This window comes from Ursus arctos, unplaced genomic scaffold (assembly GCF_023065955.2).
Source record: "Ursus arctos isolate Adak ecotype North America unplaced genomic scaffold, UrsArc2.0 scaffold_48, whole genome shotgun sequence".
Classification (NCBI taxonomy): Eukaryota; Metazoa; Chordata; class Mammalia; order Carnivora; family Ursidae; genus Ursus; species Ursus arctos.
In genome coordinates this window covers 248,247-262,913 of record NW_026623065.1, presented here as the reverse complement: position 1 = coordinate 262,913, position 14,667 = coordinate 248,247, and the positions used below count along the sequence as shown (strand labels likewise).

General features: G+C 41.7%; 1 protein-coding gene and 1 long non-coding RNA gene across 6 annotated transcripts in view; both read left to right on the top strand.

Annotated features, from left to right (window-relative positions):
• The window catches only part of LOC130542711 (ral guanine nucleotide dissociation stimulator-like), a 248,334-nt gene extending 240,791 nt beyond the window's left edge, over positions 1-7,543 (top strand). For 2 of the 5 annotated variants that reach the window (XR_008957428.1, XR_008957429.1), the window contains one exon: positions 4,109-7,537. The gene's annotated coding sequence lies outside the window, so the exon portion shown is untranslated. Of the gene's footprint in view, positions 1-4,108 lie in introns of all 5 variants that reach the window. The other 3 variants (XR_008957427.1, XM_057306933.1, XR_008957426.1) reach the window with 3 other exon arrangements.
• Positions 7,544-8,602: 1,059 nt separating this feature from the next.
• Positions 8,603-13,194, top strand: LOC113249570 (uncharacterized). Its single transcript, XR_007189232.2, has 3 exons — positions 8,603-8,751; positions 10,383-10,630; positions 13,036-13,194. It is a non-coding gene; the product is annotated as an uncharacterized LOC113249570 (long non-coding RNA).
• The last annotated feature ends 1,473 nt before the right edge of the window (positions 13,195-14,667 follow it).

The window sequence follows — 14,667 nt, the reverse complement described above, 5'->3', positions numbered from 1 at the left end:
TTTTTTTGATCTGCTGTTCTGCAAGTTACTGAGAATATCCTACTATAACTGTGGATTGGTCTATTTTTTTTCAAAGTCTATCAGTATTTGCTATACACACACACACACATATATATATTTGAGGCAAAATTATTAGTTTCAGTATGGATTCACAAATGTCATATGTTCCTTTGAACTGATTCTTTCATCAGGAAGAATTTTTTCTCTTTATTAATACTTTTTTTTTCCTTTTTGGCCTCAAAGTCAGTCTTGCCTATTCTTAATATAGCTCTACCAGTTTTCTTTTGGTTAGTGTTTGCATGGTGTATCTCTCTCTTTTTACTTTCAACCTCTCTACATCCTTATGTTTTTGGCGTCCCCTTATAAATGGCATATGGTCTTTTAATAGTTATTAAAATCGAACCTTATAATTTCTATCTTTTGATTGGAGCATTGTTCCCTTTACAGTTGACATAACAACTACTGTAATGGTGTATAAGTTCACTATCTTACTTTCTGCTCTCTAATTGTATTGCTGATTGTATTGAATTCTCTCAGGCTGGTTGTTTTTAGCATCCCGTTTTTCTCTTCAAGCTTAGTGTTTTTACACTCATTTGTAATATTTTATTGTTTGCATCCCTAACTTAAAATCTAGCATTAATTTCAACTTTTACCCTGTAAGTATGCACTCCAGTTCCATTTATTCCTTCTCAGTTCATATGCCCCTGCTATGTACAGATTTGCCTCAACTCACAATGCAGTTCTGTCCCGATAAAGCCATCAGAAGTTGAAAATAGAGTAAGTCAGAAATGCATTTAATACACCTACCCTACCGAACATCATAGCTAAGCCTCACCGACCCTGAGCATGCTCAGAACATTTACTTTAGCCTACAAGTTGGGCGATCTCATCTAACACAAAGCCTAGCTTATAATAAAGTGTTAAATATCTCATGGAATTTATTGGATACCATACTAGAAGTGAAAAAGAGAATGGTTATATGGGTACAAAACGGTAGTAAGTGTATCAGGTGTTTATCCTTGCGATCCCAGGGCTGACTGAGAGCTGTAGCCACTGCCACCGCCCAGCGCCACAAGAGAGTGTCATACTACATATCCCTAACCCAGGAAAAGATCAAAATTCAAAGTACAGTTTCTACTGAATATGCGTGACTTTCGCACTGTCATAACGTTGAAAACTTCTGAGTTGAACTGTCCTAAGTTGAGGACCATCTGTATTTGAATTCCATATTATGAATATATTATTTATATGTATACACATATATTATCTCTTTCATATTTATTATTTTACCCAGCTTTATTCTTTTATATATATATATTCATATATATATATTTTATCCAATTAGAGTTATCCAAATAATTACCTGTTTATTGCACTTTCATCTCTTCCTAAATCTCTGATCCAGAATTATTTTCCTTCTGCCTAAAGAATAACTTTTAGTATTTCCCTTAGGTCAGATCTCCTGGTAAAAGTTTTTCTCATTTCTGTATCTGAAAATTTCTCTATTTTGCTTTTGAAGTGCAGTTTTTCTGGATATTGAATTCTACCCGGGCAGCTGTTCTCTCTTTGCACATTGAATATTTGTTGCATTGTCTTTGAGAAGTCATGTGAGGTCACGTGGTAGCTCCTTTGGAGGAAATGTCTCTTTTTTCCTCTGGAAGCTTGTAAGATTTTCTGATTGTTCTTGGTTTTCAGCACTTTTACTGTAAGGTACTCTGTATTTACCCTGCTTGTTTGTGATTCTTGAGTCTGTGGATTGACATCTTTTACCAATTTTGGCAAAATTCTTGGGCATTCTCTCCTCAAATATCATATCTGCCCTCTTTTGCTAATCTTCTTTCCTTGTGCCTCTGCAGCCAAGTATAGGAGCAGCTTTTCATTGTGTTCTTTCTCTTGCCTTCCTTTCTGAGTAGGCCATCCTTTCGTCTCACCGTGCTTCACTCTGGGTGTTTCCTTTGGTTTTTTCATCCTGTTTTCAGCTATGTCCATTCTGTTGTCAATCCATACCCACTGAGTTTTTCATTTTGGTTATTTTATTTTTCAATTCCATTTCCATTTCTTTTTGAAACTTTCTTTATCCTGATCTCCTATGTCTTTAAAGTATTGTCTGGTTTTTATTGTGGTGTTGTTAATGTTGACTTCTTTTCTCATATTTCTGATTTTTAATGAATATGCTACATATCATATTAACCAGACAGTTTGTACAAATCATTTGGGTTTTACTGTGACCTTATTTTCCTACAGAGAACGTTTCTCTTTGCTTCTTACGAGGAGGATAACATGATATACCTTTGATTTTGGATTTGGATTACCTCATTGTCTACATTTGTCCAAACTCATCACATGGTTCACTTAACATTTGTGCATTTCCTGATTTATAAATTTTATGTAAAGTACCATAAAGAAATTTTGAACTGTAAGGAAGTGATATGCATGTTGAAATGTTTAGGGGTGAAATGTACTGATGTTTGCAGATTTCTTTGCAATGCATCAAAAATAAAATGGGTTGAAAGAAGGATAAATAGGGGTGGGTTGATAGGTATGTGGTAAGAAAATCTAGCAAATGCTAATGGTAGAATCTAGGCGGCAGTACATGGTATTCACTTTAAAGTATTTCTACTTTATTGTATGTGTGAAAATATTTGTAATACAATTTGGAACAACATTAGACTGGGACAACATTGTACTTTGTCATATTCTTCTTTGTCTTTGTTGATTGTTCTTGAGATACAAGTCAGAATATTTGTTACATTGATATGTTACCTTCTTGTTATAACACAGACTCCTCTATTCTGGAATTTGATGTGACATCAATGGAAATATATATATTGCATGAATCCTTGTTACACTAAAGTCTGCCTGTCATTGGATCCTGTAGCGTGAACATTAAGGACAGTATGAAATCTCTGAATCTTGAGATTTCAAGACCTAGAATCATCGCTAACTTACTTTGTAACCTTGGGAAAATATCTCATGTGTTCTGAGCCTCAGCTTAATTTTTCATCTATGGAATGAAAACACTTCTGTAGTATTGAGTTCCTCTCTTTGTGTTTACCCCTCAGTCAGAAATATTCCTTAGAGCTAATACTCAAAAGGCAAATACATTTCTCCTTTACCGTTTTGTTTATATGTTTGGAATCTTACATTAAATCAGAAGTCTTACATGCATATGTGTAAAGAGAGTCTGTAATGTTCAAAAGTTCATGGGGTGCTCTGTGGCTCAGTCAGCTAAAGTCTGACTCTTGGTTTTGGCTCAGGCAGTGATCTCAGCATCATGGTATTGAGCCCCATGTCAGGCTCTGTGCTCAGTGCTGGAGTCTGCTTGCTCTCTCCCTCATCCTCTGCCCTTCCCCTGCTGGGCACATGCTCTCTCTCTCTCTCTCTCTCTCTCTCAAATAAATGTGAGAAATCGGAAAAAAGAAAGTTCACATCAATGTGCACAGTGCTACAGCTGGCCAGAGGCTCTCTTTCATGTGTTTTCTGCAAGCCGCATTCACTAGCATACCAGCGAGTACAGAACACCTGAGTACAGTCTTGACTCATTGGTATGCTGGTGAATGTGGGCTCCCAGAAAGGGATGGTAAGGTGGAAGGGAGGGGCGAAAAAGAAGGAAGGAAGAGAAAGACAAAGGGGGAGAAAAAAGAAAGGCTCCAATTATTAGCATTTGCCAACTTCTGTGGTGTAAATAATCCTTCTGTCACCAGCACGACATCCCTGCACATGGAGTTAGGCGGAGGAGTGACAGTTGGCTGCAGCTGGCTGCAGTAGTCTGTCTGTTGTCTTATACTCAATTTCTAATTCATTGGGTTGTATAACTGTTATGGTTTATATAGCCACTTAAAGTATCTGTGTAGGCGTGCATGTTGGCTATTTTTGTGAAAAAAATATTCAGAATACAGAAGTTATTTTTAAATTGCATGACATTTTCTGGCCCAATTGAAAATGCCTTTTCTCTTCAGCAAGTTTGGTGTGCACAAAAATATCTGGCTCCGTATGTTTCAGAGGAAAGTCTGAACTTGGTGGTGGTGATTAGAAATGTCTGTTATGCGTCTGTTACAGTGATCTGAGCAGGTGTGGAGTTAAAGGGAGTCTTCTCTTTTTATTTTAGGCATTTTTGTTGCCTTCCTGTGACATCGCTGTAACAAGGAAGGTAGTTCCAGTGTACAGAAAGTGGATTCTCCAGGACAAACCTGTGTTCATGGAAGAACCAGATAAAAAAGAAGCTGCCCTATAAGATGCTGAAAAATTAGGATTTTCAGAGACTGACAGCAAAGAGGTAATACGTTGTCGCTTGTTTCAGCTGGGAGTACACGTATTTTAGCAAAGTCTACCCGATCGGGCGAGGGTGCCAGTCAGTGGGGCACAGGCCGGCGGGGCTCTTTTATCGTAGTTGCTTCTCTCCAGTTGCTGAGTTCCGTGAGGACCTGCTTCAGTGAGGCTGCTTCTGGGCTGTCTTCAGGATCATTGGTCACCTCCTTCCCCTCAGGCTAGGTCCGGCTGTGCATGGCAGCTTTGTCATTCACTGTGGTGGCAGACTTGTTTTATGAACCATTGTATGTTCACACGTCTGCGTGTGAGACTAAAAATGTCACTGCCGTATTGGTATTGACATGTTTAAACAAATAGCATTTGAGAAACTAAATTTAGAATGTTTTGGCAGTCTTGTCTTGTGCAGTGGCCTGCCCAGAGCAGCCGAAAGGACTAACCCAATAATGAGTGCTATCTCCTCTCTTAAGAAGCCTCACTTCAGGGCTGGGTGCTGTCCTCAGAGTGAGTGCTGCTGGAATGGAACTTTTCGTCCTGGTTAGGTAAAGCTAGAGGCTGGATAAACCTAAAACGACACAGTGGGATCTCTTCCTGAAACAAAATATCTGTCATATTTCTATTTCTGGCATGCTGTTTTGAAACTAGTCTGAGAAATTATTTTTTTTAAGATTTTTATTTATTTATGTGACAGAGAGACAGCCAGCGAGAGAGGGAACATAGCAGGGGAGTGTGAGAAGAAGAAGCAGGCTCCCAGCGGAAGAGCCCGATGTGGGACTCGATCCCGGAACACCGGGATCACGCCCTGAACCGAAGGCAGACGCTTAAGCACTGTGCTACCCAGGCGCCCCTGAGAAATTATTTCTAAAAGTGGGTGTTGCAGCAATTAACAACAAACATTTAAGACTATTTGTAATCAAAGGCATATCACTTTTAAATATCTGTATTAATTCCATAATTTTTGATTTTTTAATATTGGTGAAATCGTTTTAATAACTGGTCATGAGGTCAAAATGAATAGATAAGCAAATGGAATTTATCACACATTTTAAAGGTCTGTTTTAGAGACTCATTCAGTCACTGGACCTGCGTTTATTTCTTCAGCACATACTAAACACTAGGCACTGTTTGAGGTGCTGGAGGTGGTGAACAAAATGGAAAAAAGACTCGCCCTTCTAAAACCTCTATTCTCATGAATTTTGGTGAGTGTAAGGAATTAAATATGTGAACATGTACTTCTTCCCCCTCCGTTAACTGGTTTTTATCTTCTAAAGACCTCATCTGACGGTTCTCGTCATAAGCGATCTTCCAGTTGGGGACGAACATACTCCTTCACGAGTGCAGTGAGCAGAGGATGTGTGACGCAAGAAGAAAATAAGAACGGGAAAGCCGGGGCCCAGGCTATGCTGCAGGTACGTGGCTGCCCGGAAACATAAAGACCTCTGGTTTGAGTCCATTTGAACATTTTGTTTATTGTGATAGCATCATTAAAGTACGGGGATATTTGTATCTACCTGTCAGTAAACAGCTCTTAAGTTCTCATTCTGAGTTTTCTTCCTGACCGCTCATCTTCAGTTTGTAAAGATTCTTTTCTAGTCGAAGGAGACCTATGAGCTGGTTGCAGTTTTTGAGAGGGATTATTACGCAGTGAATGTGAAATGACTGAGATCTAAATCTTAAAAATCATGTCCTGAACACATATGGGGAGTTAGTCCGTCATCTGGACTCTAATTTGCAAGACAAGCATGGTGATTCTATAATCCCATAAAGAATATTCTTCTTAAAAATTGCCTGTTTGATGATAAATGCTCTACTTTTTAAATCTTTATCTGTATGAGTATTTAAATAGAACCAGTGCCATTTGGGAACATTGGAAAGAACAACTTTGGCTGATCACTTAATCTTCCCAGACCTCAGGATTTTACCTCAAAAATGGGGATTGGGAGATTGATTACCTCTTGGCTCCCATCTAGGTGGAAGGTTGTTAGGTCTCTAAGTGAAAACACAGAATGCCTCTTTTTCCCCTGCTCCCTGGCGCCCACCCTCTACCCCATATCCACCTGAGCTAGCATAGGCATAGCTTGCCTGTTGCCCAATTTTCAATGACATGCTTTTGTCATCCATCTCTCAGTAGGATTCCTTGTCATGGTATCCTTTTTGCTTTCAGGTTCATTAGCAGTTTAATACTCCGTAACTATTGAATCTTCTCATTTTTCAGTGAAAATCAGCAAATAATTTGAAATCAACTTGAAACAAAATGAAGATGATTTTACTTGAGTAGCTTCAAAGAACTCCGGTGCCAGTTGTTAGGAAAATCTGTGCCCTCACCAGAGAAGTGCATGCCGGAGTCCCTAGCCTGTGTCCCTTGGTATTCCTTGTCCTCCAAGTGGATTGCCATATGCCGTCCTCAGCCATCCCACTGCCAGTATCTCCCTAGGTTCAGGAGAGTATTAATTTGCTTTCTGAAAGGATGAGTTACATCGACTTGGCCAAACCAAGAAAAAATACTTTCCACTTGATTGTAGCACAACAGTGTTCAAAAATGTTTAGTTTGGATTCTAATAGCTGTGTTTGTTCTCTTTGTATCCAGTATCTTTGGTCCTTTCCTTGGTTCATTAGGAAAAAGTGGCCAAGTACAGGTTGAATAAGCTAGTACTCTTCTCCAGTTGCTGTTGAGAGGTACAATTTGGACGTATTAATTTTTTTTTAATTTTTACCTTAACCAGTACTGACATGGTAGTAAGAAAGATTCATGGAGTTGGCATTTTGATCTTTTTTAAAAAAGAAAATGAGTGGAGAATATAATATATGAAGACTCCTCACTTTTACTTGGGAGTATGCAAAGTTTCCAATTCACATCAAGAAACAAAATACCTTGAGTGAAAGATCTGTCTTGCAGCAGATCGTCTATGCCATACGTCTTCCAAAAACATGGCCGCGAGGGGCAGCTGGGTGGCTCAGTCGGTTAAGCCTCCGACTCTTGATCTCTCAGCTCAGGTCTTGATCTCAGTCAGAGTAGTAAAAAAATAAAGTGGCCACTAAAATTATACTACCACTGCTATAGTTGGTTAGTCAAAAAGTTCTTTGTTTTCCTTTTTCCCACTTGAAATCTAGGAAAGTCTTCACAATTGCTGTTATCATCTGTTACCAATTATTACAGTGCTTATTTAGTAATTCTTTCTAGAAAAGTAGGCCCTGACACCTTTTTAATCTTGCACAAGATAATCTTAGAGGCTGTCAATATTTAAATTCATCCACTTGACTTTTGAGCATGTTTATTTTAATTTCTTCGGTCCGTTTGTGCATCTATTTTAAGATGTTGTGTTGATTGATTTCATTCCCAGGTGAGCCAGAGAATTCTGTTTGTTCCCAGATCCTTTGAATTTGTACTGCTGAACACAAGGGAGACTTAAGAAGGCATAGGATCTAGGTAGATGGTACCCATCCACCTTCATTACCAGACTGACAACTCAGTCTCCTAAACTGAAGGGTCACTGGTGTCGTCTGTGTCAGTAGTAACACAGTGTTAACTTTACTGTAGTGCCCCTAAGCAGTCACTTACGACTACGTAATAGGCCACATCTGTGCGTCTCACAATTTTCTACTGAAACACCCCTGACAGGAATGGACAGTGAACTTGTACCCCAAAGGTCTGAGGTAGAGTGTAGAGCTGTTGGCTGGTCATCTAAGTTTTTTTAAATCTGATTTTATCTCAAGAATTCACTTAGGTTTTATATCCTACTGCCTAATATCGTTCTCCTAGTCAAGGTATATGCACCTGGAAGCTATGTACTGTTGACCATGTGGCCGTGCCGGTTTCCTGCCTCCCTACAGCTACTAGAGATCTGCGCCCGTGTTGGGTGGTGCTGGCCGTGCTTCCTACCTGCAAAGTTCATGTGCTGGGAGATTCCACAGCAATCAGATGGTTTTTCCCAGCCACTGTCTGACCACTGCTCCTCTTCCTCTCCCCGTCCCCGACCCCAAAATTTCTCACCCAGAAGCAGTGATCCTATCTTACTGTTTTCCCCTTTTCTTTTGAGGTAATGTAAAAAGAAGTCTTCAGAAACTTTTCTGATTCATAAATTTTCTAAAGTTGCACTATTAATTTGTATTAATAATTTTTTTTCTAGGAAAGGTCTTTCAAGTGTGTCAGGTGATTCTAAGAGAAGCATTTTAAAAAATCTTGAGTATGTGTTGGTACCACTTGCCTTAGTTGAAATAACTCAAAGGTGATTGTTTAGTAGAGGGAAATTAATATCATTATCTTTAAGAAAAATTTGTTCAGATTTATGTGTTTAGTTACATTTATATGTTTAATGTAAAATTTGTTGATTTCAAGGTATTTCTGATAAATGCAACAAACGTCTTTTTGTTGGAACCATGTCCTGAAGTTCCCATGCTCTTAAGAGAACAAGCTGATGCCTGTAAAGCTGTTTTGATTATTTGTAGGCGCATGATAATGGAGCTTACAATGAATAAAAAGACATGGTAAGTTTATTTCAAATTCATTAATACTGTAAAACAGATGTTTCTCTTTTTCAACATAATAATTAGAACATCAAAGCCTCCACTTACTGATGGCTTTACAAAGTGAACAGTAAGATGATAATCAATCTTCTGTAACAGTTTCTGTGAATTATGAAGAAGGTATCTAGCACTTTGATAGTTTATTTTTATTATTGGCTTTAAAAATGTTACTGAATGAAAAGTAGTCATATTACTTAATAGTAGATTTTTCCATTTTAAATTGTCATCAGACTGCTTTGTGGAAAAGCAATGTAACTGGTGTTTTCTATCATTCTTCATAAGCCCAGGAGCGGTTGTTAATTGCTCTGAAATGCTGTTAACTGATTTTTATTGCTTCCAATTTGAAGCTTTAAATTCACTTTGGAAAACCAATTATCTGAAATGACAGACTGTCAGAATGACCGAATAATAGTACCGTCAAACATATAGTGGCGCCATGAAAATGTGCTTATGCGAAATGTTTTCATTTTTCTCCTTTGTTTTTGTTTGGTGTCTCTGTGTTTATAATACCCCTGAAAGTACACAGTGCTGTGGGTTTTTCCCATGCCCCCGTCCCATGATGAGCGCATCACTCCAGCTTAGGAGGTGCTTTCAGACATTCTCAGCAACGGAGACCTCAGAGCCACTCTGTAACCCTCTTTCTTCATGCCCCTCAGTTCTGGTTGTAAAATGCCTCTCCAGCCTGTCCTTTACGTGTTCCTCCCACCCATCGCTGCCCTGGGGCGGCCTGGCTGGGTCAGCCCTGCTGTCAGTGGGCTTTGGCCTCTGTGCTCAGTGCTCAGGGCTGCTGCAGACCAGCTCTGGTGGCCGCTTCCCTCCTGGAAGTCCTCAGTGGGGCCCCGTTACCACACCTGTGTTCTGGATGCTTTTTCTCGATGTCCTTGAGTCAGCACTAAAGGGAAAGCTCTGTGTGCACCTGGTGGAAAGCATAGAAATGAGGCAGGACTGACCTGGCAGGGGCCCCTAGGGCTGTGGAGTCCAGCCTTTTCCTTTCTCCCATGAAGGGAGGGTGGGCCCAAAGGAATCCCATCAGGTAGCAAGTTCACTGGTACAGAAACCACAGGAATCAAAATGATTATTTTAGGATGTAAATTCCAGGGGTGCCTGGGTGGATCAGTCGTTGGGCATCTGCCTTCAGCTCAGGGCGTGATCCCGGTGTTCAGGGATCAAGCCCCGCATCAGGCATCTCTGATGGGAGCCTGCTTCTTCCTCTTCCACTCCCCCTGCTTGTGTTCCCTCTCTCGCTGGCTGTCTCTCTCTCTCTCTGTCAAATACATAAATAAAATCTTAAAAAAAAAAAAAGAAGTAGAATAGTTGTTGTACCGAGAGTTTTGTCTTCTCCCAAGTTACAGCCAGGACTAGCTGCAGACACCAGAGGATTTTGAACCAGTAGCTTTGTTCATGATAATAGCTGATTTCTCCATAGCTCAGATCCTGGTTACAGTTGATCAAATAAATTTTGAGACGCTAAAAGAAAATCAAGATCAAGTGCTTTTTATTTTAAAGTTCATTTTATTCCTAGTAATTTAAAATATTTTGTTAAAACTCATTCTTCTTCCAAATGAGGGTGATTCAGTTCTCTTGTTGGCTAGTTGGTTTTAGACGCTCATGGTGGCGTGGATCCGAGCAAACCTGTGTGTGTACATTTCTCGAGAGCTCTGGGATGACTTCCTCGGTGTGCTGTCCTCCCTCATGGAATGGGAAGAACTCATAAACGAGTGGGCCAACGTCATGGACTCCTAGACAGCAGTGCTGGCGAGAACTGCTTACGGAGTTGAGATGACAAACCTACCTCTAGACAAACTAAGTGAACAAAAGGAAAAGAAGCAGCGAGACAAAGGTACTTCTACTCTTACAGAGGAATACCAGATGTCTGAGATGGAGGCGGAGTGTGTCTATACATATAGGCAATTAATGCATGGAATTTTGGAATAAACCATACAGGCCGTGTCTTTTTAATGGTGGTGTTGGATGGTGTTTCATAGCACTCTGTCCTCGTAGTAAGGATGATGAATTTATGAAGGGGCTGTGGAGGAAGAAAGAAGATGAAGGGGAGTAGCAGTAGTAGCAACAGGAATAATAATAATGGCTCGTGCTTGTATGTATTCTCTCTCTTCACCCTCTTGGTAACTTCTGAGTTACTATCCAGGTATCACAGACAGAAACTGAAGTACAGAGAGTCCATGGTAATGGGCTCACTCAAGGTACCTAGCTGAGAAGTGGGAAAGCCAGAAATCGAAGCTGGGCAAGTCCAGCTCCAGGCACCACACTAGAAAGACGTATTCCAGTGCCTGCTTAGGCAAGGTAGAAAAATTCTGAGTGTTTCAGATGGGAGTCATTTTGGCTTTTTTTGTTTCTAGATAAAAGTTGTTTTGAGACCTCGAGTCAGATCAAGGTGGAAAACATCAGTGGTGGTTTCTACTGGGGACAACAGTTTGTCTTCATTACTGTTTTAAGGCTGTGACACAGTCTTGGGATTAATTCCCTTGTACTCCAATTTATTGTGTAAAGATTTTGAGGCAGTTCATAGAGGTACCTATAATACAATAGATAAAATGGGTAAGGACACTGGGGCAAATTTAAAGGGAGCGGAGTTGCCGGAGTGGTTAAGATGCCAGAATGCATGCCAGAGAGCCCCGTGTGCTTGCTAGGGAGGGAGAAGGGGAGCAAGCTTAGATGTGACTCTGATCTTCACAGGGTTACAGCAGAGGATCACAGATTCCAAATGGGGAACATCGACAGCTTAGGTGATACATAGCTTTTCTTGGTCCTAAAACTTGGGAGGAGTTTCTTCTCCCAAGATGCATAAAGTATACATTGCTTGCTTTGGGTAGACTATAGCCTCAACAATAGCCTTATTATAGACTGTATCAGCTTTTCCTGTGTGACAGATCACCCCAAAACATAGTGACTTAAAGGAACAGCCAGTTGTTTAAATCATGATTTTATGAGTTGGCAGTTTGGGTTGGACACAGTTGGGCAGTTCTGCTGGATTTCCTCCTGTGTTTGTAGTCAGCTAGGCTGTCAAATAATCAGCCAGGCAGCTCTAGGGTTGGCCAGCTGTCAGCTGGGGCAGTGATGGGGGGACTTGGCCACATACCTTTTATTGCCCAGCGGGCCAGCTCAGGCTTTTTTGGTGAGGTTTTAGGTTTCCAGGAGCAGCAACAGGGCAAGCCCAGATTTTCCAACACATTTCAAATCTCTGCTTGCTCATTTTGCTAGCAAAGCAAGTCATGTGATGAAGCCCAGGGTCATTGTGGGAGAGGCCCACAGAGGATGTGGATGTGGGGAGGTGTGAACCAATTATGGTGATTACTTAACCATATAAACATGTCATTAATGGGACTGATTCTTATAATATCTTCGCTGCAGTCTGTGAGTGGCTGTATTTATTTATAGGAAGGTAAACAATCTGAAAAACAGTTTATGGAATGATACAGAATGAATTCAATTATGTAATTAATGCCTTTGGCAAATATTTCCGATTGATCTATCATCTTGCTCATGAGGAGATAATGCTAAGTGAAATAAGTCAAGCAGAGAAAGACAATTATCATATGGTTTCTCTCATCTATGGAACATAAGAACTAGGAAAATCGGTAGGGGAAGAAAGGGATAAAGAAAGGGGGGTGATCAGAAGGGGGAATGAAGCATGAGAGACTATGAACTCTGAGAAACAAACTGAGGGCTACAGAGGGGAGGGGGTGGGGGAATGGGATGGGCTGGTGATGGGTAGTAAGGAGGGCACTATTGCATGGTGCACTGGGTGTTATGCGCAACTAATGAATCATCGAACTTTGCATCAAAAACCAGGGATGTGCTGTATGGTGACTAACATATATTTTAAAAAAATTTTTTTTAAATTAAAAATAAAAATGAATTCAAATGTTCATTATAAAAATACTTGCCTTCTAAGCACTGGATTTGTGGAAACAAAATATACTCTCAGGAACCTGGGTGTGAAAACGACCCATAGGTGGCAGCCACCAGCACATTACCTGTGCAGAAATCTCTGTCTCGGTCTCTTATCTCCTGTATTTCTCTTGGACCCTTGACCACTCATTTGAAATACTTGACCAGAGCTCTAGGAGAGGAAAGCAGAGAAGTGATACCTAATTTTGCAACAAGAGAAGCTGCCGATTATATACAGTTGGATTTATGAAATCTGCTGAGTAACACAGGCTGTGCAATGAATGATAAGGAAGTCAGCCTTTAGATTATTTTTCTTGTCTTATCCTTTATCAGGCTGTGTTCTATTCTCCGAAAGGAGCCACCGTGGGGAGATCCTGTTCTCTCAGCTGGCGGAGCCACCCGGATGTGGCCGAGCCAGTGCGATCGAGGAGCGCCACCACATCTGGGGCACCGGGAGCTGAGAAAGCAAGAAATATTGTTCGCCAGGATACAACTGGTAAATGTTTATTTAAGTGCTTCTGTGAGGTCCAGTTGCTATCTAAGATGGATTTATAGGAATAAAATGTTTTAAAAGCTTTAAAATTCGACTCAGAACATAAATACATGGCCTTTTATTAAGTAGGATGTTTCCGTATCTTTTAATTGTCTCTTCTGTTCTCTTCAAATCTGTTTTTGATACTTATTTCTGAATCATTCATTGTGAAAAAGAACTTGAGCTGTCACTACTGAGTGAGATATATGTGCAAAAGAGAGAAAATAGATATTTTGTTAGAAGCCTAAAACAAATAGATTCTCAGTAATCGCACAGCTGCATCATGTTGTTGAGCAGCGTGAATCTTAGTGTGGCGCTGTTCCAACACAGAAAAAGAGAATAATGCACATAGTTTGCAGGACTGGAGGGGGATATTGAAGTGCCTTGCTTCTGTTGGGAAGTGGAGCTTTACATGCCTGGGGCTGTTGTCCTTCTACCCCGTTCCCTCAGTGAAAAACAATGGAATGAAATCCACGGTCTCCACCCAGGCTCAGGCCAGATTCTCCGCTCCCTGAGGTCCAGCTCTGACCTGTGACCCCTACGTAGGACATAAGTCTTGCATGGGAAATGGCTGGGTGAACCAAGGTCCCCCTGTTCTCTAGGAGCTGTTCAAGAAGCTGCTGCCCCATCAGTGCCTGGGCTCCGTCTGGTCCAAGCACAACAAGCCTGGCAGTGAGCACCTGGCACCCACAGTCCGGGCCACTGTCGCCCAGTTCAACGGTGTGGCCAAGTGTGTCATCACCACCTGCCTTGGCAACCCAAGCATGACAGCCCGGGACAGGGCCATGGTGGTGGAGCACTGGATCAAGGTGGCCAAGGTATGCAATGGGAAGCCCAGCCGAGGTGCTCTCCTGAGTCTCGGGCACTGCTCTTCCCTTGATCAGGTCTCAGAGTGGAAGGCCCTGGTCTTTGCCCTAGAGACTGTGCAGTCCCTAGGCTCTTTGGTCCAGGGGCATGCTGACCTCGCCTTGTGTGGCCCTATGCTGGGATGCTCCGTTTCTGCCTGGCTCCTTCCTTGGAGTGAGGTAAAATCCTCCTCCTCCTCTGGGCCTCACGTGTGCCCTCCGGCAGGTCCCTGGACAGCGGCTTCCTCCAGCAGGAGCGCCTTCCCCTGAGGGGGACTGAAACTTGAGAGCCAATCAGGTGCTGGCTCCCCACATGACAGCCCATTCTCTTCCCTCCCCAGGCCTGTCAAACCCTGAGGAACTACTCCTCCTTACATGCCATCCTCTCGGCTCTGCAGAGTGTCTCCATTCACCGCCTCGAGAACACGTGGGGGAAGGTTTCCAGGTGAGTAGGCCTCTCTCCATGGAGGGACCAGGATGGATGAGGGAGCTCCCAGAGGCTTGTCCTCTTCCCCCTCAGGCAGCTTGGACCTTCTGGGAGGCGGCAAACCCCGACCACAGGACCTGGGCTGGTGGGTGCGTCTCTCA